The sequence below is a fragment of the Scyliorhinus torazame genome, chromosome 5, assembly GCF_047496885.1.
Source record: "Scyliorhinus torazame isolate Kashiwa2021f chromosome 5, sScyTor2.1, whole genome shotgun sequence".
Taxonomy (NCBI): domain Eukaryota; kingdom Metazoa; phylum Chordata; class Chondrichthyes; order Carcharhiniformes; family Scyliorhinidae; genus Scyliorhinus; species Scyliorhinus torazame.
In genome coordinates, this window is record NC_092711.1 from 274,246,894 (window position 1) to 274,273,587 (window position 26,694).

General features: G+C 50.2%; 1 long non-coding RNA gene across 1 annotated transcript in view; it reads right to left on the reverse strand.

Annotated features, from left to right (window-relative positions):
• Positions 1-338: 338 nt before the first annotated feature.
• LOC140422788 (uncharacterized) overlaps positions 339-26,694 on the reverse strand; it is an 88,916-nt gene continuing 62,560 nt past the window's right edge. The window contains exon 2 of the long non-coding RNA XR_011947606.1: positions 339-592. This is a non-coding gene — a long non-coding RNA (uncharacterized lncRNA). The remainder of the gene's footprint in view (positions 593-26,694) is intronic.

Genomic DNA, 26,694 nt, shown 5'->3' on the forward strand with positions numbered 1-26,694 from the left:
GGCATGAGGATCCAACCATATGGACCTCTACCATAATTTCCAATTAATTTGACCCAATTTATACAAAATGAACACCATAGTCCAATATCCTGCGGAATGGAGAGCAGAGTATTAGGGAAAAGGAATAAAAGATATGATAAGAATGATTCTACATTGCTCTAAGTGGCCCAAAACCAGCACGACATGCAACCTATGGAACTTAGTGCTAAACTCCTGATTCTGCAGGACAGAAATTCAACTTTTTTGAGGTCATGTTATTTGCATGTCCTGGTCTTACTGCACATTCCAAAGTTATGTTAGTGAATGTAAATTGGTTCCACAATGAATTACTCATGTAATTTAGCAGTGCAGATTTTTATTCATTGAATGCCTGCACAAAATGCTATTGGCAAGCCTTTGGGTTATTCATTGAAGTACTCCACCACTTAAATTTAGGTTGCCATTTTATTGACACTTGCATTCCGACTACTGGCTTTGACCTACGGATTTATCTGAATTCGTGTTTGCAGGCTCCGCAATGGGCAATTAATGCTGATGTGATAGAGCTGCTTCATGTCCTCTATGGTGCCAGTTTGCTTATCTTGGAAGGCATCTACACAAATAAAAAGGGAATATGTGTCAGCAAATAGTATGTCACCAATGAGTGTGCAGACAGTAATAAGATTATTATGGTGCCTTAACAGCAATTGTTAGTAATATAACAACAGGGGCGAAATTCTCCCCCAACGGCGCGATGTCCGCCGACTGGCGCCCAAATCGGCGCCAATCAGACGGGCATCGCGCCACCCCAAAGGTCCAGAATGCTCCGCATCTTTGGGGGTTGAGCCCTAACGTTGAGGGGCTAGGTCGGTGCCGAAGGGATTTCCGCCCCGCCAGCTGGCGGAAACGGCGTTTGTTGCCCCGCCAGCTGGCGCGGAAATGACATCCCCGGGCGGTGCATGCGCGGGAGTGTCAGCGGCCGCTGACAGTTTCCCGTGCATGCGCAGTGGGGAGAGTCTCTTCCGCCTCCGCCATGGTGGAGACCGTTGCGGAGGCGGAAGGGAAAGAGTGCCCCCATGGCACTGGCACAGGCCCGCCCGCGGATCGGTGGGCCCCAATCGCGGGCCTGGCCACCGTGGGGGCACCCCCCGGGGTCAGATCGCCCCGCGCCCCCCCCAGGACCCCGGAGCCTGCCCACGCCGCCTTGTCCCGCCGGTAAATACCTACTTTAATTTACGCCGGCGGGACAGGCAATTTCTCGGCGGGACTTCGGCCCATCCGGGCCGGAGAATTGAGCGGGGGGGCCCGCCAACCGGCGCGGCCCGATTCCCGCCCCCGCCCAATCTCCGGTACCGGAGACTTCGGCAACCGGCGGGGGCGGGATTCACGGCAGCCAACGGCCATTCTCCGACCCGCTGGGGGGTCGGAGAATGACGCCCCAGATATCGCTGTCTGTTGGTTATTGTGCGCTGGATGCTAGCAAGAACACAAAGCCAGAATGGAACCATTCTCTCAATGGCCTCCAATCCTAAACATTTGGAAAGCCTGCTGCTCATAACGGTTGATGTGCTGTACTTTGGGTAATCTTCCACCAGCACAGAGTCACTGCTCATGGCTATGTGCAGTCTTGGGGGCTGAGCTTCCCAATGCACAGCCTACGTTGCACCTCATGGGAAAGGATGATAAGAGAATGTGCGGTTCCAGGAATATATAATAAGATAGTCAACAAATATGCCAAAGCTGTGTAAGTAATGTAAAGTTTATCCCATTGGCAGCTACCAAGCTGATAAATATGGATGTGAAAGAGAAGAAAATTTATATCATGCACTGACTACAGAAAAACACTTCACAAAAAGATATTCATTTGACTTGTTCCTTTCAAGAGGTTACGTGGGATTTTTTTTTTCCCCCCAAATTATATATTTTAAAAATCCACACAAATGCATCCTCATCTAAGGCAGAGGGCACTGGAAAACTGGGTGCAGAAACCTTGGCACAACTGATGCTGTCAACACACTGTCCAAGGTTTTCAGAATGATTGAGCAGCATTTGGTGAGCAGGATCTTTATGCTTCAAGTCTCATTGATTTAAGGATCTGTTTTTCCAGAATCTGCAATTGCTGCTCATCTGGGGGAAGTCACTGTCTCTGTACAAACAGCCGCATGCCACCTTTTGGAAGGTGTAGGTTCAGTTAAATCCATTTGGTCTACCCATAAAATTGTGCTGTTTGATCTCTGACCTTTTTTGTAGACCTTTGTCGATCTTTGTTTGGGACTCTTATTAGATTAGTTGGGTTGCATTATTTTAGGTTTTCTTTTCGCATTGAGCTGAGATTAGCTGCGTATTTTTTTTTGTGGGGGGGTTTCTGAATAGGATATTTAGTTCAGTTGGCTGGACAGTTAGTTTGTGATACAGAGCAAGGCCATCAGTGTGGGTTCAATTCCCTTATCCAGCTGAGGTTATTCGTGAGGCCTTCTCAACCTTGCTTCTTGCCTGAGGTGTAATGACCCTCAGGTTAAATTATCATCAATCAGCTCTCCCCCTCAAAGGGGAAATCAGCCCATGGTCATCTGGGACTTTACTAGTATGAATGCATCAGTTGAATTGTACAATCTTTTCTTGGGCCAAAGACTTTTTAATATTCCGTAAAGTCGATGCTTATCATCTAACAAGAGGAGGTTCTTCATTACTGCAGGATGACTGTCTTCCCAAAAGTGTTTCCATGGAACTTACAGAGCCATACAAGTTCCTTTCACCAACAGGAAAGTATTCTACTCCATTGAATTGCAGCTTGGATGTGACCAGAACTATGTTGCACTGGAAGTCGCCATGCTGCATTTATTCTGTTATCTCTACAGTCCCACCATTATTTCAAGACAATTCTGCCCTTGTTGAATGGATCCTGGGAAATGAGGAAGACCCTCCCAAGCAATGACTGATGACACCATGCAGATTTCAAGAACAACAGGAGGAAGAAAACAGAATGGGGCATTTGCATATTCCAGGACATCAATCAAGTGCATAAATGAACTGCTGAAAAAAAGATCCCAATGTTTCAATCGGTCTGAAGATCTGCTGATGTGTAGCCTCCCAAAAAATAGACAACATTAAATTTGTTAAGTGTAGTTTTGATTGCTTGGTTTGCAAAGGAAACTATCTTCCCAAGGCACTTGCATGTTCTTGGTTCACTCATCATTGTGTCCAACACAAAGAAATAAGACAAAACCAATGCTTCTCACAATGGAAGTGCTGCTTTAAGCAATCACACATACACTTTTAAGCTTATTTTCCACATTTTCCACTTATTGCTCTGCATGTTCCCAGTCCTTTGACCAATTTACGGTAGGAGTTCCTCACATATGCAAGTAACTTGATTTTGGAAATCTGGGAAGGACTCTTCTCTACATCTGTAAGACGGAGTGCACATGTCTGTGCCAGTGCAGTAGTCAACAGCAGATTGTCATCTCTGTGACAGATGAATAGCTCTAATTAAAACTTTTAAAAGAAACTGACGGAATTTCAGACCCACAAATGTTCTATGCGATTTCTGAGGAGAAAAGAAATCTAACCCTTATCTTGGTTGACAACCTGACATTTATGTCTTATATTTTTATCATCGCACTTAAATAAACTCAAATGTCTACATCAATTACACCCATCAAAATTTAACATGTTAATTACTTGAATATGCTGACAGCAGTTGTCATTATATAGAATTTTATATCCCAGTATCACTCCAGTCTGAAGGCATTCCAGTTAAATTATTGTTTTGATGGTATGGTATGTCCAACACTGCACAATATTCCAAATGTAGCTTCAACAATGATCAACTTCAGGTTAAAATGATCAGTTTTGTTGCAGTTCCCTTTACATTACAGAGACTTAGCCAATAGCTGACATCCCATTCTCCCTCTATGTGCTGCATCCCTGAATGAACATGAGCAGGAGAGCCTAACACAACAAACAAGAAACAGCAAAAAAGAGAAGAGGGAGCAAAACATGAAGGCCATTTACCAACACAGCACCAGTTTTAATGGGCAGTGTATTATAATCCAATGCTCTTTAGATGTGGGCAGTAATTTCATTAGAGTTGTTGGAAACAGCCTCACATTGACTGGATATGAATTATATTACTGAGTCCAACATTGTTAAATATGTCATCTCTGAAAGCTATAGAGCCTCACTGAAGTTCTCTTCCAGTTGACTACCCTTGAAGTGTGCTGTGCAGTTAAGGGATTCCAGGAATACCTCCACACTGATACTTATTTTCATCAATCAATTAAATTGAGGAAAGGAAGCAGAAAAAATAATAGTGCACTAGCAGCTTCTTTAACAGGTACATGCTTGAATGAATTGGTGCTCTAGAAAGTTTGCCCTAAAGCCTTACAATTCTGCGTCATAAAAGCTGACCCTAAAATGCGTTCTTCTAGCTAGTTTGTCCATCTTACAGGACTTTAACTCCTGTAATCATCAATATTTTATTCTTTGTCTAACTTAGTTAAAATGCCACAGAGCAGCAGGAGACCTATATTTGGCCTCAGTATCAATATGCTGCAGGGAAAAAAAATCAGCCAGGGTTCACCAGCCTGCCCACTACTTAGAGCCACTGCTAGAAAAAGTGAATGTCAAAACATTGCGTGAGGGTAGGATCTGATTTGTTTGTCATCGCCTTCACAGTTTAATAGTTTACCAACAGTGTCTAAGTTCACATGTAAAGAATGTCCACTTGCGTGAGATACCATATGAGACCCAGAATATGTGGAGCTACATTCCTGTGAAAGTCAGCAACTTCAGGAGGGAAGGAAAATTGAAAATGAAATGCCAAGAAACACCCAGAGGGGTTGAATTTGGCCAGCCTGGATGGACCCAGTGGGATGCAACAGCCACAGCTGCAAACTATCCTTTGGAGGAGTTCCTCCTCCACACCCATACAGCTGTAGGTGGCTGTGAGGTGATTTTGACCAATGCCTTTGCAGTGTCCTGCCTGGCTCAGCAGCAGTACCTACCTCTCCTGGTTAGACTGCCTGTTGAAGACCCTTCCATTGGACCTCCCGTTTTGTTGGTCCACCCACCACCTTTAATTGGGCCCTAAAATACAGCCTGCAAGCTGTTATGATTTTTCTTTCAAAATTATGAGGGGTCTTGATAGAGTAAATGGGGTGAAACTGTTTATGCAGGCAAAAGGATCAGAACCAGAGGACACGGATTTATTAGTGGCAAAAGAAAAAATCCCAGGGGAAATGAGGAGAAATGCTTTCCTCAGCAAAGTGTTTTGATCTGTAACGCACTTCCAGAAAGGCTAATGGTAGCAGTTCCAATAGTAATTTAAAAAGGAAATTGGATATATATTGAAAACGGAAACTTTGTCGGAGAGCAGGCGGGTGGAAGTATGGGAGGAATATTTTGCTGAAGCCGGCGTGGGACCAGAAATTTCCACCCAAACTCAACAAACCTTTTCCTAATCTGCCCAATTTTCCATCCCACCATGCAACGGTTCCTGCGGCAGGTGAGACCAGAAATCCCGTTCTAATTGGTCACTCATTTACACAGCTGGCACAGGCATGGTGCGCCAAATACCCTTCATCTAAGCTCTAAGATTCTGTTTGCCACATCTTTTGCTTTTACTTCACAGGCCAACTTCACTTATTTTTCAGATCATATGTAACAATTATGTGTTTTTAATTTTTAAGTTGATACTGAGTGAGGGGAACATTGGACAGAATGTTCCTCGTCCCACAGAGGTCGATTGGGAGGCTGGGAGTGAAAGGGGAAAAGGGTCCATCGATTCAGCTGCTCAACACATTCCCACCTCCAATCAAATTGGCAGCAGCAAGTGGCCAAATATGCCTTAGTTTGGGCCTGCTGGGGGAGAGATGCCACCGCTACCAAGATTTTCCTGAGAGAAGCAGGGTGTGGCGCACACAGACTCCGTGAGATGAATAGAGTGAAGTCGATGAGGCTTTATTAAGCGTGTCTGTTCCCCAGCAGCCCGATAGTAAACTGGCCTGCGGGGGAAGGCACCGGCTTCTTATACTTTGCATTCAGGGCGGAGTATGAGGACAACGGCCAACCAGGACCCGGGATCTGTCAGCCAATGACATTAGGGCTTCCAGTCCCACATGACCCCCAATACATACTACCACATTCACCCCTTGTCAAAAATGAACCCGGCGGGGTGATGGTTCGTATGGTGGTAAGGGTTTACAGGGCTGGTCCTGGGAGGATAGAACAGTTACATGGTAGTACAGTATTGGACAGTATCGTCCCGTTACAACTATTTACAGAGGGTATAGGAAAAACAAAATGTTCATTGGACAGTCCATCTTTGTTTTACATCGACGCCACGAGTCGGTCGGGCGGTCTGGTCGTCCGTGTCGATCGCCTCGGCCCCGGCGGTGGTGGTGGTGCTTGTACCAGCGTTGTCGCCTCCGGGAGCCGCACGGTTTCAGCTGTCGGTGAAAAAGGGAGGGGAACTGATCCTCCTGGGAAGGGGGCGGTCGCGGGGTGCGGCGGTGGCAGGAAGGGGGGCGGTTGGGTTGATGGTGTCGGGGGGGTGTGCGTGGTGCCGGCGGGCGCCAGATCCCGCAGGGAGACCGTGTCCTGTCGGCCGTCGGGGTACTCCACGTAGGCGTACTGGGGTTTGCGTGGAGGAGGTGAACCCTTTCGACCAACGGATCTGCCTTATGTGCCCGCACATGCTTTCGGAGCAGGATGGGTCCTGGGGCCGCCAGCCAGGTCGGCAGCGACGTTCCAGAGGAGGACCTCCTAGGGAAGACAAGGAGACGCTCGTGCGGCGTTTGATTAGTGCTTGTACATAATAATGACCGGATGGAATGGAGAGCGTCCGGGAGGACCTCCTGCCACCGTGAAACTGGGAGATCCCTGGACCGTAGGGCCAGTAGGACGGCCTTCCAGACCGTGCCGTTCTCCCTTTCTACTTGCCCGTTCCCCCGGGGGTTGTAGCTGGTCGTCCTGCTTGAGGCTATGCCCTTGCTGAGCAGGAACTGGCGCAGCTCGTCACTCATGAAAGAGGACCCCCTGTCGCTGTGGACGTATGCGGGGTAACCGAACAGCGTGAAGATGCTGTTCAGGGCTTTAATGACTGTGGCCGCGGTCATGTCGGAGCAGGGAATGGCAAAAGGGAAGCGGGAGTATTCGTCCACTACATTAAGGAAATATGCGTTGCGGTCGGTGGAGGGGAGGGGCCCTTTGAAATCGAGACTGAGGCGTTCAAAGGGGCGGGAAGCCTTAATCAGGTGCGCTCCATCTGGCCTGAAAAAATGCGGCTTGCATTCCGCGCAGATGTGGCAGTCCGTTGTGACTGTACGGACCTCTTCTAAAGAGTATGGGAGATTGCGGGACTTGATGAAGTGGTAAAACCGAGTGACCCCCGGGTGGCAGAGGTCCTCGTGGAGGGTTTGGAGGCGGTTAATTTGTGCGTTGGCACATGTGCCGCGGGATAGGGCATCGGACGGCTCATTCAGCTTTCCGGGCCGGTACAAGATCTCATAGTTAAAGGTGGAGAGCTCGATCCTCCACCTTAAGATCTTGTCATTTTTAATCTTGCCCCGCTGTGCATTATCGAACATGAAGGCTACCGACCGTTGATCAGTGAGGAGAGTGAATCTCCTGCCGGCCAGGTAATGCCTCCAATGTCGCACAGCTTCCACTATGGCTTGGGCTTCCTTTTCCACTGAGAAGTGGCGGATTTCTGAGGCGTGGAGGGTTCGGGAGAAGAAGGCCACGGGTCTGCCCGCTTGGTTAAGGGTAGCCGCTAGAGCTACGTCGGAGGCGTCGCTCTCGACCTGGAAGGGGAGGGAACGCGGAGCTCCCTCACCGGGGACAGCGGTGGTCGGGGTCAAGGTAGGTGGCGCCGGCGGGTCAGGCGTGGGGCGCGGGACGGGGGTGAGGGTGGCGTTCGGGATGCAAAAAACCCCCTCCTCTCCGTGGAGAGTGTTGGCCGGCACCCAAATCGGGAGCGCCGGCGGCGGGTCGTACATGGGCTGCGGGGAGGGGGGTTGGGGAGCGTAGGCGGCGTGCAGGGCTCCCAGTTCTCCCGGGACCGCGGTGGTCGGGACCCAAAATGGCGGCGCCTGCGGGTCGCACATGGCGTGCTGGGGGGGTTGGGACGCATAGGCTGCCTGTAGGGCTCCCTGTTCTCCCGGGACGGCGGCGACCACGCGGGATCGGCACACCACCGCATAATGGCCCTTTTTCCCGCAGCTTTTGCAGATGGCTGCGCGGGCCGGACAGCGTTGTCGGGGGTGCTTCGCCTGGCCGCAGAAATAACAGCGGGCGCCCCCGGTGCGACTCGGCGTTTGGACTGCGCAAGCCTGTGGGGTGTCCGGGGGGGGGGGGGGGTAGGGGGTTTGCCGCGACGGGTACGTACGGGGCCCAATGGCCTGCCGCGCGGTTGGGGCCGTAGGCGCGGGTATTACGCGCGGCTACGTCCAGCGAGGCTGCCAGGGCCCGTGCCCCAGAGAGTCCTAGCGACTCTTTTTCTAGAAGTCTTTGGCGGATTTGGGAGGATTGCATACCTGCAACAAAAGCATCACGCATTAACATGTCCGTATGTTCGTTTGCATTCACCGACGGGCAGCTGCAGGCTCTTCCCAAAATCAGCAGCGCGGCGTAGAACTCGTCCATCGATTCTCCGGGAGCTTGCCGTCTTGTCGCGAGCTGGTAGCGAGCGTAGATTTGGTTAACTGGGCGAACGTAGAGACTTCTCAGTGCTGTGAACGCCGTCTGGAAATCGCGGGTGTCTTCAATGAGGGTGAAAATCTCCGTGCTCACCCTCGAGTGCAGGACCTGCAGTTTTTGTTCGTCTGAGACTCGGCCTGTGGTCGATGTGATGTAGGCCTCAAAGCAAGTCTGCCAGTGTTTGAAGGCTGCTGCCGCATTCACTGCGTGGGGGCTGATCCTCAGGCATTCTGGAATGATCCTGAGCTCCATAGTCCTTTTTAGGCACGCTTAATAAATTGTGGCGCACAAAGACTCCGTGAGACGAATAGAGTGAAGTCGATGAGGCTTTATTAAGCGTGTCTGTTCCCCAGCAGCCCGATAGTAAACTGGCCTGCGGGGGAAGGCACCGGCTTCTTATACTTCGCCTTCAGGGCGGAGTATGAGGTCAACGGCCAACCAGGACCCGGGATCTGTCAGCAATGATATTAGGGCTTCCAGTCCCACATGACCCCCAATACATACTACCACACAGGGCCCCCTCCTGAGCTGCACAGACCACTGGCCGGTTGATGTCTCCTCTCTATCACCCCAGCCTGGATGGACCCAGTGGGATGCAACAGCCACAGCTGCAAACTATCCTTTGGAGGAGTTCCTCCTCCACACCCATACAGCTGTAGGTGGCTGTGAGGTGATTTTGACCAATGCCTTTGCAGTGTCCTGCCTGGCTCAGCAGCAGTACCTACCTCTCCTGGTTAGACTGCCTGTTGAAGACCCTTCCATTGGACCTCCCGTTTTGTTGGTCCACCCACCACCTTTAATTGGGCAGGTCTCTTGGGGACGCCTTCTTAATTGGCTGCCCCAAAGAAGATCGTCAACTGCTTCCAGCCACTTAGGGCCAGTTGTGGATTGAGGCTGATCACACCCTAATTGGAAAAATCCAGGCAATTGTGTTTGGCTATAGTTTCCCCTAATAAAGAATAGTCTGTCAGTATTGTAGATTCATACATGATGAAGCACCATCTGGATGAACTACTACAAAAGTTTTGGCTCTGTGGAAGATTATTCCAGCAAAATCCACTGGAGAAACGAAGGGATTGGTATACATGAACAAACGTTACAATGAAAAATTGATAGCGAGTAGCTGTTCAAAACATTAATCCATCACTTGTTTCAGATGCTGAGAGACTGGCTGTGTGTTTCCAACATTATTCTTTCTTGTTGAGATCAGCAGTGTTTTTTTACATAAAGCAATGTGTAATCAAATATGATGTTCCTCTGTTTTTGTAATAAAATATAAGGGGGGCATTTTGGAGGTGGCCGGGTATTGCCCGCTGGCTGGAGAGTTGACGAGCGGCCTGTGTCATATCCTTTCAGAATGGCCAGCCAAATTAAGTCCCAATCAGCTGCTTAATGTGGAGTAAAGGGTTAATGGTTATGTTAATTAGACAACGATGTTAATGATGATGAAAGCATGACATCAGGGTCAGGTGACCGAGAGATGCAAAGGGAACAAAACACAGAATATTCTGTGTCCAAAAAACAATGTACTTATCATGAGCTCATGAATGTCAATAGTTGGGGTGGCATGTGGCACAGTGGTTAGCACTGGGACTGCGGCGCTGAGGACCCGGGTTCGAATCCCGGCCCTGGAGTTTGCACATTCTCCCCATGTTTGCATGGGTTTCACCCCCACAACCCAAAGATGTGCAGGTTAGGTGGATTGGCCATGCTAAATTGGAAAAATAAATAATTGGATACTCTAATTTTATATTTTTAAAAATGAATGTCAATGGTTCTAAATAAACAGTTTCAAGAAAAACAAAATACTGACTATCTATAGTCCCAGAGTAAGAGAAACCTCATCAAGCCAAGAAAGCATACAAGTAAAAGCAACAAACCAAACTATGGGGCAACCCAAACGACTTAACTGGGCAGCGGGCAAGATCCAGGATCGGGGACGTGAGGTTGGAACCAGAGGCTGGCAGGTATCCATTACAGGCAACAGCGCCGGAAGCAGTGGCCGCTACCAGCAATTCACACTCCAAGGCTGTGGTGATGTGCATCATTGTAAATACATGTAAGCTAGACAGACACTAGAGGGAGCACCAGAAACATCACACACACACACTCAACCAATAGATAAGTTAGGTGGGAGGCGACCAATGGACATTCACGATACACAAGGAGGTGACACGACCACAGGGGGGCATTACACCAACCCATACATAAAGGACACCACACACATGATCAGCCCCCTTTTGGCCAGTGGAGACAGTCAGTGAGGAGAGGCACAGGGTTGATTCATTATCACACCCACCACGTGGAAGACAGCAGCTGGTCAGTCAGTTTAGGTAGCTACAATAGGATTAGCAGTAGTGTCGAACTCAAGTTATAAAAGTGTACATAGTGTAAATAAATGAGTTGAAGTTATTTACACGTCTCGACCTTCCTTGACAAATGCAACACAAGGAAGCCGCTTATGTTACAAAGGAAACATAACAAAACATGGTACCAGTAATGAACTGCTTAAATCCAGATAGCCATACCTCAGAGTACAGTGACAACCAGCAATACCCAGGCAAGATGTATGGGCTCCCGATTCCGCAGCCGCTCCAGTGCCACAGCGATCTCCGCGAGAGCTGGCGGCGATTCCGGCAGGCGTTTGAATTCTACCTGGTGGCAGCTGAACTTAAAGACCTGGCCGATAATGAAAAAGTAGAGTTCCTCCTCACCATCGCCAGTGCAAGAGCAGAAGAAATCTTTTTAAAATTCAAGTTCTCCAAGGGGGCAAAACAGGTACGACTTCCAGGCAGTCCTGGACAAATTCGGCAAATACTGTGAGGAAAACACACTCTAATCGGCAAGTAAAGGTAAGAGAAGCGCCAGTACTCACCTCGAGGCCGAGGGCCCGGACCAGAGAGCGATTTGGGTCGAGGTCGGTGGCCATCTTGCTAAAGGAACTACACTATCGCAGTTGCGCGAGAAGTGCGCAGAACCGGAAAGTTCGTTTGTGCATGCGTGAGATGCCGTGCATGCGCAATCAAGAAAACAGCCATCGGTAAAGGAACAGCGATCTGCGCATGCGCAATCGCTTCCTACGTGCTATGTCACGGGCGGCATGACGTCAGAGGCCCCAGACTGCACCAGTTTAAAGGGGAAATGTCCCAAATCAAAGAAAAAATCTTTTAAAGCTGTAAAACAACCTTCCTTCACCTGGAATGACAGCACAATGCCTCAAATTGAACCAGGAAATGAATTTAACCTCCAAAGAACCCTGCAACAAGCAGTTACCTACGCACAAACTGATGATACCGACCTTTACATTTTTTCTGGACCTCGCGAGCGCAATGACAGCTCCATGGTCCTATACGACTACGACTCGGATGAACCTTTCGTGTTGCATATTGGTGACCCCCGCATTGAATCCGACGCAGATGCGGATTCATTTTTCGGATTTGAGGATGTTCAACCCAGCAGATATGACGTCCCAACTCATCCGTGCAGGATGATGCTGCAGCCTGAAATTAAGAGACAGAAAGCGGTACAAGCCCACAGAGAGCGGCCTGCTGCCACACAGAGCGTGGTCCACGCCCCGCTCAGGGTTCCCGACTCTACGAAAGAAGACATGCAAGACTCCACGCTGCAGTCCTTGCAGGAACAAGACGTGACTCCAGTGTCACAAGACTCCACAGCAAGCTCGTGTACAGACTCCACAATTGCAGAAACGCAAGACTCCAGAGCGCAGTCTTTGCATGAACAAAAAGTGACTCCAGAGTCACAAGCCTCCACAGCGAGCTCGTGGACAGATTCCACGATAGAAGGAACGCAAGACTCCAGAGCGCAGTCCTTGCACGAACAAGAAGTGACTCCAGAGTCACAAGCCTCCACAGCAAGCTCGTGGACAGACTCCACAATTGCAGAAACGCAAGACTCCAGAGCGCAGTCCTTGCACGAACAAGAAGTGACTCCAGTGTCACAAGCCTCCACAGAGAGCTCGTGGACAGCCTCCACGATAGAAGCAACGCAAGACTCCAATGCGCAGTCCTTGCAGGAACAAGACCATGAGGGTCTAGCAACCTCCTCTTACCAACTAGCGGCAGACGATGCAAGTCTGCCATGCTCACGTAAACAGCAAGAAGGCTATAACAGTCTACCTCGCTCCACTGCACAGCAGGACGACCATGACGGTCTATCATGCTACAATGAAGGGCACAGCGCTGATGACTGTTCAAGCCCAAATGAAGACAAGCCGAAGGAATCGCCTCTTCCAAACCTGAAGAAAAAAGGATTATGCGCTGACCTTCAGGATCATTCTAGCCGAAGAGATATTAATAATGCTGCACAGTCACAGAAGGATGCTGAGGATTTGCTAAAGAAATTGCTTGTATGTCTAACTTACAAGGAGCAGACTGAAAATTGCCATTGCTTTAGTACGGATCGAAAAAATGGACAAGACATTGATCCTCATTTAATGGAAATAACACAACCTGAATCATATCTACAGCAGGGACAACTGTCTCCCTTCCACACAAAACCGCAAAGTCACAACTTCAATGACCAGCAGTTAGTCAGTAATGACTCTTCAACCCCGGATGGGAATATTAATCACATTGAACCTCTGCACATGCCACTGATAAATGAGCAGGGCATTGGAGCAAGAATCCTGAGGACACCGACATCGAGTAGCCAGATAAAGCACTTAAAACCTGCAGCAGTTTCATGTGAACCAATTGTGCTCTCCAGTGATGGTGAAGATGCAGATAAGGTCGACCCAATTATCCATTGTACCACATTAACTCCAGAGATTAAGCTTTATGTCTGGGGAGTAGAATGTGGGCAATTGAGAACAGTAAAAGAGAGACTGTGACTGTGCCAGTCCCAGCAAAATCAGAGCCAGAGACTATGAAGGCATGTACATTAGAAAAGGATGCATATGAAGTAACTGAGAAGAAAATTGAAACGGACTGTTCTTTGGAAACTAGTACAATGACAAAAGAAACATTGGATCTAACATTTGATGCCCTACAAATGGGAGAAATTGAGGGAAATTAACAAGGTTCTGAAATGTCTGGGGGAAGATTTAAAATTCCAAAGAAGAAAAGCCCAAATGAAGGACAACGGCAAGACAATGACAGTCCATCCACATTGTTTGCACCACCAGATGAAAACTCTGACAATTTACCGAACCCTAGTGAACAGCAAGCAGCGACTGAGGATCTACCCACGGTATGTGAAACGAGTGACGACATCATCCCACTTCCTATGCAAAAGGTGCAAAGTGACAGACCTCAGCTAGTGCATACAGAGGCACTCGACGATCATGGTGAGACCACTGGTGACTCCGGTGACACCACACTACTTCCACCCTCAATTGCTCAAACCTCTCCACTAGTCAATGCATTCCTGCATGTTCCGACTCCAGACGTGCAGCTTCAAGAAATCTCAGCTGACTCCAGTGAACCTGCTAAGACTCCGGACGGGGAGCATCAACAAAAAACAGACCAGACTCCAGATGCGGAGCAACCAAACGCCGACTCTGATTCACGTAAGCCAGACTTTACTCCAGACAGACAGTGTCGCAACCTCAGTGATGGCACGCTCAGGGTGACAGCAGATGCCACAACGACAGGAGGTGGATCAGGTGACAATCACACTGGGTCAGCAATAACAAGCAGCAGCTACAGTCCAAGAGGAATACACCAATTTTCACCACAGCTATGTCCACACATTTGTTCCACACCGACAGTGCGGCCAATGACAGCTCATGCTGGACAAACCCAGTATTCAAGCCTGCAGCAGCCAGCAGTCTATGCAGCATATTCTCAAACAGGACAGCACTACGGATTGCTCACTAATGGAATCAAGACCGAATTGAGGACTACCGTCAGCGCAATCTGCACTACAGACTGGATGCCTTAGTTACTGCCCAGGATTTGCTGCACCACAGCCTGGCCAGACAGCATATTCCTATCAGATGCAAGGTTCTAGTTTCACACCATCACCAGACATTGATGCGAGCAGCAATTCTGTCTCCAAATCGACAAGCTTCAACGGTTCTCAGCAGAATCACCCTTCCAGCTCAGCATGTGGCCAGAACCAGTATGCAAAGTCTCATCCGACTTCAACATCTGGCACATCAATGACCTTGAATGATACTGTAGATGGTACCTCTTCAATGTCAACGACCTATCAGCTACAAGATGCCATCCGACAGCACCACCACAAACATAAAAAGAAAAAGACTCCAAAGCGGACAGCGCAGTGATTCGACCACTTCTTGGTTCCTGTTGATGGCGTTCATAACCAAGAGAGACATTTGACCATGGTGATTGATGGTTTATGGACTCACATGAATGATTTGGACTTATTGTTTAATCACCGTTCCCATGACTTGTATATACCTTACCTTCTCTACCTGTTCTTTGTTCAGTTTTTCTTCAAGTGTACAGAAAATATGAACATATAAAAAGGGGAGGATGTGGTGATGTGCATCACTGTAAATACATGTAAGCTAGACAGACACTAGAGGGAGCACCAGAAACATCACACACACACACTCAACCAATAGATAAGTTAGGTGGGAGGCGACCAATGGACATTCACGATACACAAGGAGGTGACATGACCACAGGGGGGCATTACACCAACCCATACATAAAGGACACCACACACATGATCAGCCCCCTTTTGGCCAGTGGAGACAGTCAGTGAGGAGAGGCACAGGGTTGATTCATTATCACACCCACCACGTGGAAGACAGCAGCTGGTCAGTCAGTTTAGGTAGCTACAATAGGATTAGCAGTAGTGTCGAACTCAAGTTATAAAAGTGTACATAATGTAAATAAATGAGTTGAAGTTATTTACACGTCTCGACCTTCCTTGACAAATGCAACACAAGGAAGCCGCTTATGTTACAAAGGAAACATAACAAAACAAAGGCCAGTATCATCCCGGGGACCCAGGCCACAAGTGAGAGATGGTGGGATTGGGGCCCCGGAGCGGGGATCAGTAGCAAGAACAGGGCTGTGGCTTTCTCTGGAAGCAGGTAAGTGCACCCCCCTCCCCCAGTCCACCCTATTTCCTGATGCCTAGTACCTCAATGAGGAACTGTGTGCCTTTGAATGTGTGGGATCCACTCCAGAAACTTACAAGTTACTTCAACAGGGTTTGGTTTTCAGTCTTCCAGAATGACAAGTACCCACCCGTGACTTGGTGAATACCAGCGGTGGGGGGATGAACCCTTTAAGTGGCCACTAATTACACACTGAAAGGCCTCAAATGATGGCGGGGATCCATGAACCTTCCTGCCCTGAACTTAATCGAACTTAATCCCACCTGCCATCCTTCCACCTCATTAAATGCCTCCTTGCCACCAAATTCAGCAAGGCACCAGGACTTTCAGTTATGTCCCAGCACTGCCGAAGAGTCAAAACGTTACCTCCGTTCTCTCTCTACAGATGCTGTCAGATTTGCTGAAATTATCCAGCATTTTCTAATTATGGTTCTCACTGGGACCAGGCCGACAGATCACACTGAGGAAGGGTTTGGGTCATGTTGGACAGGATGGAGGGGTGGGAAAGGGGGAGGCAAAACTGCGGGGAGGGGCAAAAAAAAATAGGGCAGCACGGTAGCACAAGTGGATAGCACTGTGGCTTCACAGCGCCAGGGTCCCAGGTTCGATTCCCGGCTTGGGTCACTGTCTGTGCGGAGTCTGCACGTTCTCCCCGTGTCTGCGTGGGTTTCGTCCGGTTTCCTCCCACAGTCCAAAGACGTACAGGTTAGGTGGATTAGCCATGATAAATTGCCCTTAGTGACCAAAAAGGTTAGGAGGGGTTATTGGGTTACGGGGATAGGGTGGAAGTGAGGGCTTAAGTGGGTCGGTGCAGACTCGATGGGCCAAATGGCCTCCTTCTGCACTGTATGTTCTAAAGAATTTTTAAAATCCGCCTCAGGGATGCCATTAAGTACCACCCGAGGTGTCTCATCCTGAATCTAGGAAATAATCCAAGTGTGTTTGTTTTTTGTTGATTTTTTGGGATCCCATATTGTTTGCATACCTCTCTCATATCCATCTCTCATATGTATCCATCTGTCATAACAAGAATTCAGTTTTATCTTTGCATCAAAATGTAAAGGTCTTTTTCATCATGGCTCTGCAGGCTAGTTTCGTGAGAGGGCTGAATTGCCTATTTCTGCTCCCAATCCCTATGAGAGCAGCAGCAGTAATCCAAAATGTCTCTCTAATCATCTTCTGCAAACTGAATGTAGCTGCATCTTTCAGTATTTTCAAGTAATTAAAATTTGTGTGTTAACGTAAGCAGGGGCCTTCCAATATGTCAAAAAAAATCAAGATGTATTTAACTTTGCTCAGCAAGATTGCTAATGGGAAAAGTGTTCTGTTTTCCTCAATCACTCCTTATTGTGTGATGCATAACCACCTGAGGACGATAGCATCAACCTTCCTTGTGCTAAATATGAAAACTCTAAACATCAAAACGGATATTTTCCATAGAAGGTCATTTGTATAATTACATAGATCACACTGCCAAATCACACACTTAAAGTCCCCAAACGGTTTCGTAGACAATACTTCATTGCCTTTAAAGAGCTTGTTACATCCTGAGGTGATAAGAACAAAGAACAAAGAAAATTACAGCACAGGAACAGGCCCTTCGGCCCTCCCAGCCTGCACCGATCCAGATCCTTTATCTAAACCTGTCACCTATTTTCCAAGGATCTACTTCCCTTTGTTCCCCGTCCATTCATATATCTGTCTAGATGCATCTTAAATGATGCTATTGTGCCCGCCTCTACCACCTCCGCTGGCAAAGCGTTCCAGGCACCCACCACACTCTGCGTAAAAAACTTTCCACGCACATCTCCCTTAAACTTTCCCCCTCTCACCTTGAAATCGTGACCCCTTGTAATTGACACCCCCACTCTTGGAAAAAGCTTGTTGCTATCCACCCTGTCCATACCTCTCATAATTTTGTAGATCTCAATCAGGTCCCCCCTCAACCTCCGTCTTTCCAATGAAAACAATCCTAATCTATTCAACCTTTCTTCATAGCTAGCACCCTCCATACCAGGCAACATCCTGGTGAACCTCCTCTGCACCCTCTCTAAAGCATCCACATCCTTCTGGTAATGTGGCGACCAGAACTGCACGCAGTATTCCAAACGTGGCCTAACCAAAGTCCTATACAACTGTAACATGACCTGCCGACTCTTGTACTCAATACCCCGTCCGATGAAGGCAAGGATGCTGTATGCCTTCTTGACCACTCTATCGACCTGCGTTGCCACCTTCAGGGTACAATGGACCTGAACTCCCAGATCTCTCTGTACATCAATTTTCCCCAGGACTCTTCCATTGACCATATAGTCCGTTCTTGAATTAGATCTTCCAAAATGCATCACCTCGCATTTGCCTGGATTGAACTCCATCTGCCATTTCTCTGCCCAACTCTCCAATCTATTTATATTTTGCTGTATTCTCTGACAGTCCTCCTCGCTATCTGCAACTCCACCAATCTTAGTATCATCTGCAAACTTGCTAATCAGACCACCTATACCTTCGTCCAGATCATTTATGTATATCACAAACAACAGTGGTCCGAGCACGGATCCCTGTGGAACACCACTAGTCACCTTTCTCCATTTTGAGACACTCCCTTCCACCACTACTCTCTGTCTCCTGTTGCCCAGCCAGTTCTTTATCCATCTAGCTAGTACACCCTGCACCCCATACAACTTCACTTTTTCCATCAACCTGCCATGGGAAACTTTATCAAACGCCTTTTATGTCCATGTATATGACATCTACAGCCCTTCCCTCATCAATTAACATTGTCATTTCCTCAAAGAATTCTATTAGGTTTGTAAGACATGACCTTCCCTGCACAAAACCATGCTGCCTATCACTGATAAGTCTATTTTCTTCCAAATGTGAATAGATCCTATCCCTCAGTATCTTCTCCAACAGTTTGCCTGCCACTGACATCAAGCTCACAGCTCTATAATTCCCTGGATTATCCCTGCTACCCTTCTTAAACAAAGGGACAACATTAGCAATTCTCCAGTCCTCCGGGACCTCACCCGTGCTCAAGGATGCTGCAAAGATATCTGTTAAGGCCCCAGCTATTTCTTCCCTCGCTTCCCTCAGCAACCTGGGATAGATCCCATCTTGACCTGGGAACTTGTCCACCTTAATGCCTTTTAGAATACCCCAAACTTCCCCTTTCCTTATGCTGACTTGACCTAGAGTATTTAAACATCCATCCTTCGCCTCGACATCCGTCATGTCCTTCTCCTTGGTGAATACCGATGCAAAGTACTCATTAAGAATCTCACTCATTTCCTCTGACTCCACGCATAAATTGCCTCTTTTGTCTTTGAGTTGGCCAATCCTTTCTCTAGTTACCCTCTTGCTCCTTATATACAAATAAAAGGCTTTGGGATTTTCCTTAACCCTGTTAGCCAAAGATATTTCATGACCCCTTTTAGCCCTCTTTATTGTGCATTTGAGATTTGTCCTACTTTCCCGATATTCCTCCAAAGCTTCATCAGATTTAAGTTGCCTAGATCCTATGTATGCTTCCTTTTTCATCTTAGCTAGTCTCACAATTCCACCCGTCATCCATGGTTCCCTAATCTTGCCATTTCTGTCCCTCATTTTCATAGGGACATGTCTGTCCTGCACTCTAATCAAGCTTTCCTTAAAAGACTCCCACATTTCAAATGTGGATTTGCCCTTAAAGAGCTGCTCCCAATCCACATTCCCTAGCTCCTGCCGAATTTTGTTATACTTGGCCTTTCCGAATTTAGCACTCTTTCATTAGGACCACTCTCGTCTTTGTCCATGAGTATTCTAAAACTTACGGAATTGTGATCGCTATTCCCAAAGTAATCACCGACTGAAACTTTAACCACCTGGCCAGGATCATTCCCCAATACTAGGTCCAGTATGGTCCCTTCCCGAGTTGGACTATTTACATACTGCTTTAAAAAACTCTCCTGGATGCTCCTTACAAATTCTGCTCCATCTACGCCTCCAACACTACATGAGTCCCATTCAATGTTGGGGAAGTTAAAATCTCCCATCACGCCCACCCTATTGCTCCTACATTTTTCCATAATCTGTCTGCATATTTGTACCTCTACTTCACGCTCGCTTTTGGGAGGCCTGTAGTAAAGTCCCAACAATGTTAGTGCACCCTTCCTATTTCTTAGCTCTACCAATATTGCCTCAGTGCTCGAATCCTCCATCATGCCCTCCTTAATCATAACTGACCAGTAATGCAACTCTTCCACCACTTGTACCTCCCTCTCTATCCCTCCTGAAGCATCTATACCCTGGGATATTTAGGTGCCAGTCTTGCCCTTCCCTCAACCAAGTCTCCACAATACCAATAACATCATATTCCCAGGTGCTAATCCAAGCCCTAAGTTCATCTGCCTTACCTGCTATACTTCTCGCATTGAAACAAATGCACCTCAGACCACCTGTCCCTTTGCATTCTTCATCTCTTCCCTGTCTACTCTTCCCCTTAGTCACATTGAGTTTATTATCTAGTACCTTACTGGCTTTAGTTGCTGCCTCTTTACTGACCTCTAACTTCCTTATCTGGTTCCCATCCCCCTGCCACATTTGTTTAAAACCTCCCCAACAGTGTTAGCAAAAGCACCCCCTAGGACATTGGTTCCAGTCCTGCCCAGGTGTAGACCATCTGATTTGTAATGGTCCCACCACCCCCAGAACCGGTTCCAATGTCCCAGAAATCTGAACCCCCTCCCTCCTGCACCATCTCTCAAGCCACGTATTCATTCTGACTATTCTTGAATTTCAACTCTGACTGTCTCGTGGCACTGGTAGCAATCCTGAGATTATTACCTTTGAGGTCCTACTTTTTAACTTATCTCCTAACTCCCTAAATTCTGATTGTAGGACCTCATCCCATTTTTTACCTATATCGTTGGTGCCTATATGCACCATGACAACTGGCTGTTCATCGTCCCCCTTCAGTATGTCCTGCAGCCGATTGGAGACATCCATGACCCGTGCACCCGGGAGGCAACATACCATTCGGGAGTCTCATTTTCGACCACAGAAACGCCTGTCTACTCCCCTTACAATTGAATCCCCTATGACTATAGCCCTGCGTGTCTTTTTCCCGCCCTTCTGTGCAGCAGAACCAGCCACGGTGCCATGAGCCTGGCTACTACTGCCTTCCCCTGGTGAGTCATCTCCCCCAACAGTATCCAAAACGGTATACCTGTTTTGGAGGGAGATGACCGCAGGGGTTACCTGCACTGCCTACCTGCTCTTTCTCTGCCTTTTGCTCACCCATTTCCTGTCTCCCTCACCACTCCTAATCAGCGGTGTGACCAACTCACTGAACGTGCTATCCACGACCTCCTCAGCATTAAAAATAAAACAACCCCGTGCCCACCTACCCCTATACATAAATAATAAATTAACACCCCGAATTAACACAAAGCAAACATAACAAATATATACTCCCCTCAGATCCCCCAGTGCAGACAAACAAAAATAAAATAGATTCCCCCCCCCCCCCCCCCCCGGGTTGCTGCTGCTGCTGACCGTTGTCTACCGTTCTGCCAGGAAGTCCAAGAACGGCTGCCACCGCCTGAAAAACCCTTGCACCGATCCCCTTAAGGCAAATGTCACCCTCCCCAATTTAATAAACCCCGCCATATCGTTGATCCAGGATTCCACGCTTGGAGGCCTCGCATCCTTCCACTGAAGAAGAATCCTTCGCCGGGCTACCAGGGACGCAAAGGCCAGAATACCGGCCTCTTTTGCCTCCTGCACTCCCGGCTCCCCTGCAACCCCAAATATTGCGAGCCCCCAGCCCGGTTTGACCCTGGATTCTACCACCCTCGACACCGTCCTTGCTATGCTCTTCCATAACTCCTCCAGCGCTGGGCATGCCCAGAACATATGGGTGTGGTTTGCTGGGCTCCCTGAGCACCTAACACACCTGTCCTCACCCCCAAAGAACCGGCTCATCCTTGTCCCGGTCATGTGTGTCCTGTGCAGCACCTTAAACTGTATGAGGCTGAGCCTCGCGCACGGAGTGGAAGAGTTCACCCTCCCAAGGGCATCTGCCCACGTCCCTTCCTCGCTCTCCTCCCCCAACTCCTCCTCCCACTTACCTTTCAACTCCACCACCGAGGCATCCTCCTCCTCCTACATCATCTGGTAAGTTGCCAAGATCTTCCCCTCTCCAACTCACCCCCCCCGAGAGCACCCTGTCCTGTACCATGCGTGGCAGCAGCAGCGGGATTCCCACCACTTGCTGCCTGGCAAACGCCCTTACCTGTAGACACCTAAAGGTGTTCCCCGGGGGGGGGGGGTGCCCATACTTCTCCTCCAGCTCACCCAGGCTCGCGAACTTCCCATCTACAAACGGGTCCCCCAACCTTCTTATCCCTGCCCTGTGCCACCCCGAAAACCCTCCATCTATTCTCCCTGAGACAAACCGGTGGTTCCCCCGTATTGGGGTCCACACCGAGGCCCCCACTTCCTCCCTGTGCCTCCTCCACTGCCCCCAGATTTTGAGGATAGCCGCCACCCCCGGGCTCATGGTATACCTCATTGGAGGGAGCGGCAGTGGCGCCGTTGCCAGCACCTACAGACTCGTACCCTCACAAGACGCCGTCTCCAGCCTCTTCCATGCAGCCCCCTCCCCCTCCATCACCCACTTGCGCACCAGAGGTTGGGCAGTGCCAGCCCCCCCCATCCCTACTCTGCTCCAGGAACACCCTTCTCACCCTCGGAGTCCCTCGTGCCCACACAAACCCCGTTATGCTCCTGTTGACCCGACTAAAGAAGGCCTTCGGGATAAGAATGGTGAGGCACTGGAACAGGAACAAAAACCTTGGGAGCACCGTCATCTTAACTGACTGCACCCTACCCGCCAGGGACAGCGGCAACACGTCCCATCTCTTAAACTCCTCCTCCATTTGCTCCACTTGCCTCGTGAAATTAAGTCTATGCAGTGCCCCCAGCTCCTGGCCACCTGGACCCCCAAATACCTGAAGCTCCTCTCCGCCCTTTTTAGTGGGAACTTGCCAATCCCCCTCTCCTGGTCCCCTGGGTGAACCACGAACAACTCGCTCTTCCCCATGTTGAGCTTGTACCGTGAGAAATCCCCAAACTCCCTGAGGATCCTCATTACCTCCGGCATTCCCCCCACCGGGTCTGCCACATACAGCAGCAAGTCAGCCGCATGGAGTGACACCCTATGCTCCTCCCCACCCCGCACCAACCCCCTCCAGTTCCTCGACTCCCTCCGTGCCATAGCCATGGGTTCAATCGCCAGTGCGAAGAGCAGAGGGGACAGGAGACACCCCTGCCTCGTCCCTCGATGCAACCAAAATTACTCAGACCTCCTCTTGTTCGTGGCCACACTCGCCATCGGGACCTTGTACAACAGCCTAACCCACCTGACTAATCCCTCCCCAAACCCAAACCTCTTCAGCACCTCCCACAAGTACACCCACTCTACCCTATCGAAGGCCTTCTCAGGGTCCATCGCCACCACTATCTCCGCCTCCCCCTCCCTCGCCGGCATCACAATAACGTTCAGGAGCCTCTGCGCATTCACGTTCAACTGCCTCCGCTTCACGAACCCCGTCTGGTCTTCGTGGATCACCTGCGGCACCCAATCCTCAATTCTCGTGGCTAAGACCTTCGCCAGCACCTTGGCATCTACATTTAACAACAAAATCGGCCTGTAAGACCCACACTGCAGGATCAAGGAGACCAGTGCCCGGGACATCGTCGGGGGCAAAGCCCCCCCCTCCCTTGCCTCATTGAAGGTCCTAACCAGCAACGGGTCCAGCAGGTCCACATATTTTTTGTAGAATTCGACTGCAAAACCGTCCGGCCCCGGTGCCTTCCCTGCCTGCATGCTCCCTATCCCTTTGGCCAGCTCCTCCAGCCCAATCGGGGCCCCTAATCCCGCCATCAGTCCCTCCTCCACCTTCGGGAACCTCAATTGGTCCAGAAAGCGGCCCATCCCTCCCTCCTCCAGTGGGGCCCTGAAGACCCTATTGACGCCAACCCCACTCCGCACCACACTCCCTCCCCTATCCTTAACACCCCCGATCTCCCTAGCTGTGTCCCGCTTCCGAAGCTGATGCGCTGGCATCTGGCTTGCCTTTTCCCCATATTCATAAACCGCCCCCTGGGCTTTCCTCCACTGCGCCTCTGCCTTCCTGGTGGTCAACAGGTCGAATCCGGCCTGAAGGCTACGCCTCTTCCTCAACAATCCTTCCTCAGGTTCTTCCGCATACGTCCTGTCTACCCTCACCATCTCCCCCACCAGCCTCTCCCTCTCCCCCCCGCTCCCTCCTCTCCTTGTGGGCCCTAATGGAGATCAGCTCTCCCCTAAGCTCTCTCCCAGTTATCGTTGGCCTCCAGGTATCTCTCTATGCTTCCTCGGACCCGCTCACTCACCTCCTCGTCCGCCAACAACCCCACCTCCAAGCGCCACAACGGGCGCTGGTCCCTCTCCTCCCCCAGCTCTAGGTCTACCCAATGCGGGGCGTGATCCGAAATGGCTATCGCCGAGTACTCGGTATCCTCTACTCTCGCTATCAGCGCCCTGCTCATAATAAAAAAGTCAATCCGGGAATAGGCCTTATGAATGTGCAAGAAGAATGAAAATTCCCTAGCCCCTGGCCTTGCAAATCTCTAAGGGTCCACCCCTCCCATCTGGTCCATAAACCCCCTCAGCACTTTAGCTGCCGCCAGCGTCCTACTCATACTAGACCTGGAGCGGTCCAGTGCCGGATCCAACACCGTGTTAAAGTCTCCCCCCGCCATTATCAGGCCCCCCACTTCCAAGTCCCGGATCCGACCCAACATGCGCCGCATAAAACCCGCATCGTCCCAGTTCGGGGCATACACGTTGACCAGCACCACCCTCTCCCCTTGCAGCTTACCACTTACCATTACATACCTGCCTCCATTGTCTGTCACAATGCTCTACGCCTCGAACGACATCCTCTTTCCCACCAAGATTCCCACCCCCCGATTTTTGGCATTCAGCCCCGAATGAAACACCTGACCTACCCACCCCTTCCTCAATCTTACCTGGTCTGCCACCTTCAGGTGTGTCTCCTGGAGCATGACCACATCCGCCTTCAGCCCCTTCAGGTGCGCGAACACCCGGGCCCGCTTGACCGGCCCGTTCAGTCCCCTTACGTTCCAGGTTATCAGCCGGATCAGGGGGCTACCCGCCCCCCTCCCCCCGCCGACTGGCCTCCTCGGCCAGCCACGCGCCCGCACCCCATGCCCGGCCCATTCCCCACGGCGGCAGACCCCCGTCCCAACCCCCTCTACTCGCTCCAGCTCCCCCTTGACCATACCAGCAGCAACCCGGTTCCCCCCCCCACCTCTCCAACCCTCCCCCCCCCCCCCCTCCGCCCAGCTAGGACCCCTCCTAGCTGCTTTGCTCTCCCCATTGCACTCCCGCAAGTCAGCTGACTCCTGCTGACCCCGGCCACTCCTGCCTCTCCTTCGACTCCTCCCATTGTGGGACATACCCTCCTCCTCCATTACCCATCAGCAGGCTCTCCGCCTCCCCCTTCCATCCCAAGCGTGGGAAAACAACCCTCGCTTCCCTGCCCCGGCCCCGCCCCTCCAGCATTCAGCGCGGGAAAAACCCCGCGCTTTCCACCTGCCCGGCCCCTCCACCTCTGACGCAGCTCCTTTTACAGGCTCAGTCCCCTCAGCTCCGACTCGGGCCTCACCCTCCCCCGCGGGGCCTCAACCCCCCTACCGGCCATGCACCCCTACTCCATTTACTCCAAGAGCCCACCCGACAGACCCAACTAAAACAGTGCCCAACCCACCCTAACCACCCACACTTAATCGAAAAGAAACAAGAGCAATGAACCCCCCCTCAAAATGTAACACACCAACAGCAATCCCCGACCACCCATCCCGACCCTCAGTTTGTGTCCAGTTTCTGAACAAAGGCCCACACCTCTTCTGGGGACTCAAAATAATGGTGCCGGTCCTTGTGGGTGACCCACAGTCGCGCCGGCTGCAGCATGCCAAACTTCACCCCCTTCCTGTGCAGCGCCACCTCCGCACTCCAGTCCTGATATATTCGAACCTCCGCGTTCTCCCACCTGCTGCTCCTCTCTTTCTTGGCCCACCTGAGCACACACTCCCGATCAGCGAACCGATGAAACCGCACCAGCACCGCCCACGGCGGCTCGTTAGCCTTGGACCTCCTCGCCAGCACTCTATGGGCCCCTTCCAGCTCCAGGTGCCCCTGGAAGGACCCTGCTCCCATCAGTGAGTTTAACATGGTGACCACATAGGCTCCCACGTCCGACCCCTCCAGCCCCTCAGGGAGGCCCATGATCCACAGATTCCTCCGCCTCGACCGATTCTCCATCTCCTCGAACCGTTCCTGCCATTTCTTGTGGAGCGCCTCGTGCGCCGCCACCTTTACCACTAGGCCCAAGATCTTGTCCTCGTTATCGGAGATCTTTTGTCGAACCTCGCGGATCGCCACCCCCTGGGCCATCTGGATCTCCAGCAGCTTATCAATAGTAGCCTTCATCGGATCCAGCAGGTCCGCTTTGAGCTCCCTGAAGCAGCGCTGGATAACCTCCTGCTGCTCCTACGCCCACTGCATCCACGCTGCCTGGTTCCCGCCCGCCGCTATCTTGCACTTCTTCCCTCGCACTTTCTTTGGGTTCACCACCTCTTTTTTAGTCGCCCCACACCTGGTCCAAGCCAAACACTGTCGGGGGAATGTTGCAGTCTTCTTCCCACACCGGGAAATGTCGAACAAATTCCGTTGGGGGCCTTGAAAAGAGCCCAAAAGTCCATTCCAAGCGGGAGCTGCCGAACGTGCGACTTAGCTCTGCATAGCCTCAACCGGAAGTCTCGTGTCTGATTGGCTTTAGGGGACAACTGGAACCTTTCCTGGCATGTCCATGTCTCCTCCACCTTACCAAATGTGTCCATGGCGCCTTTTCTTC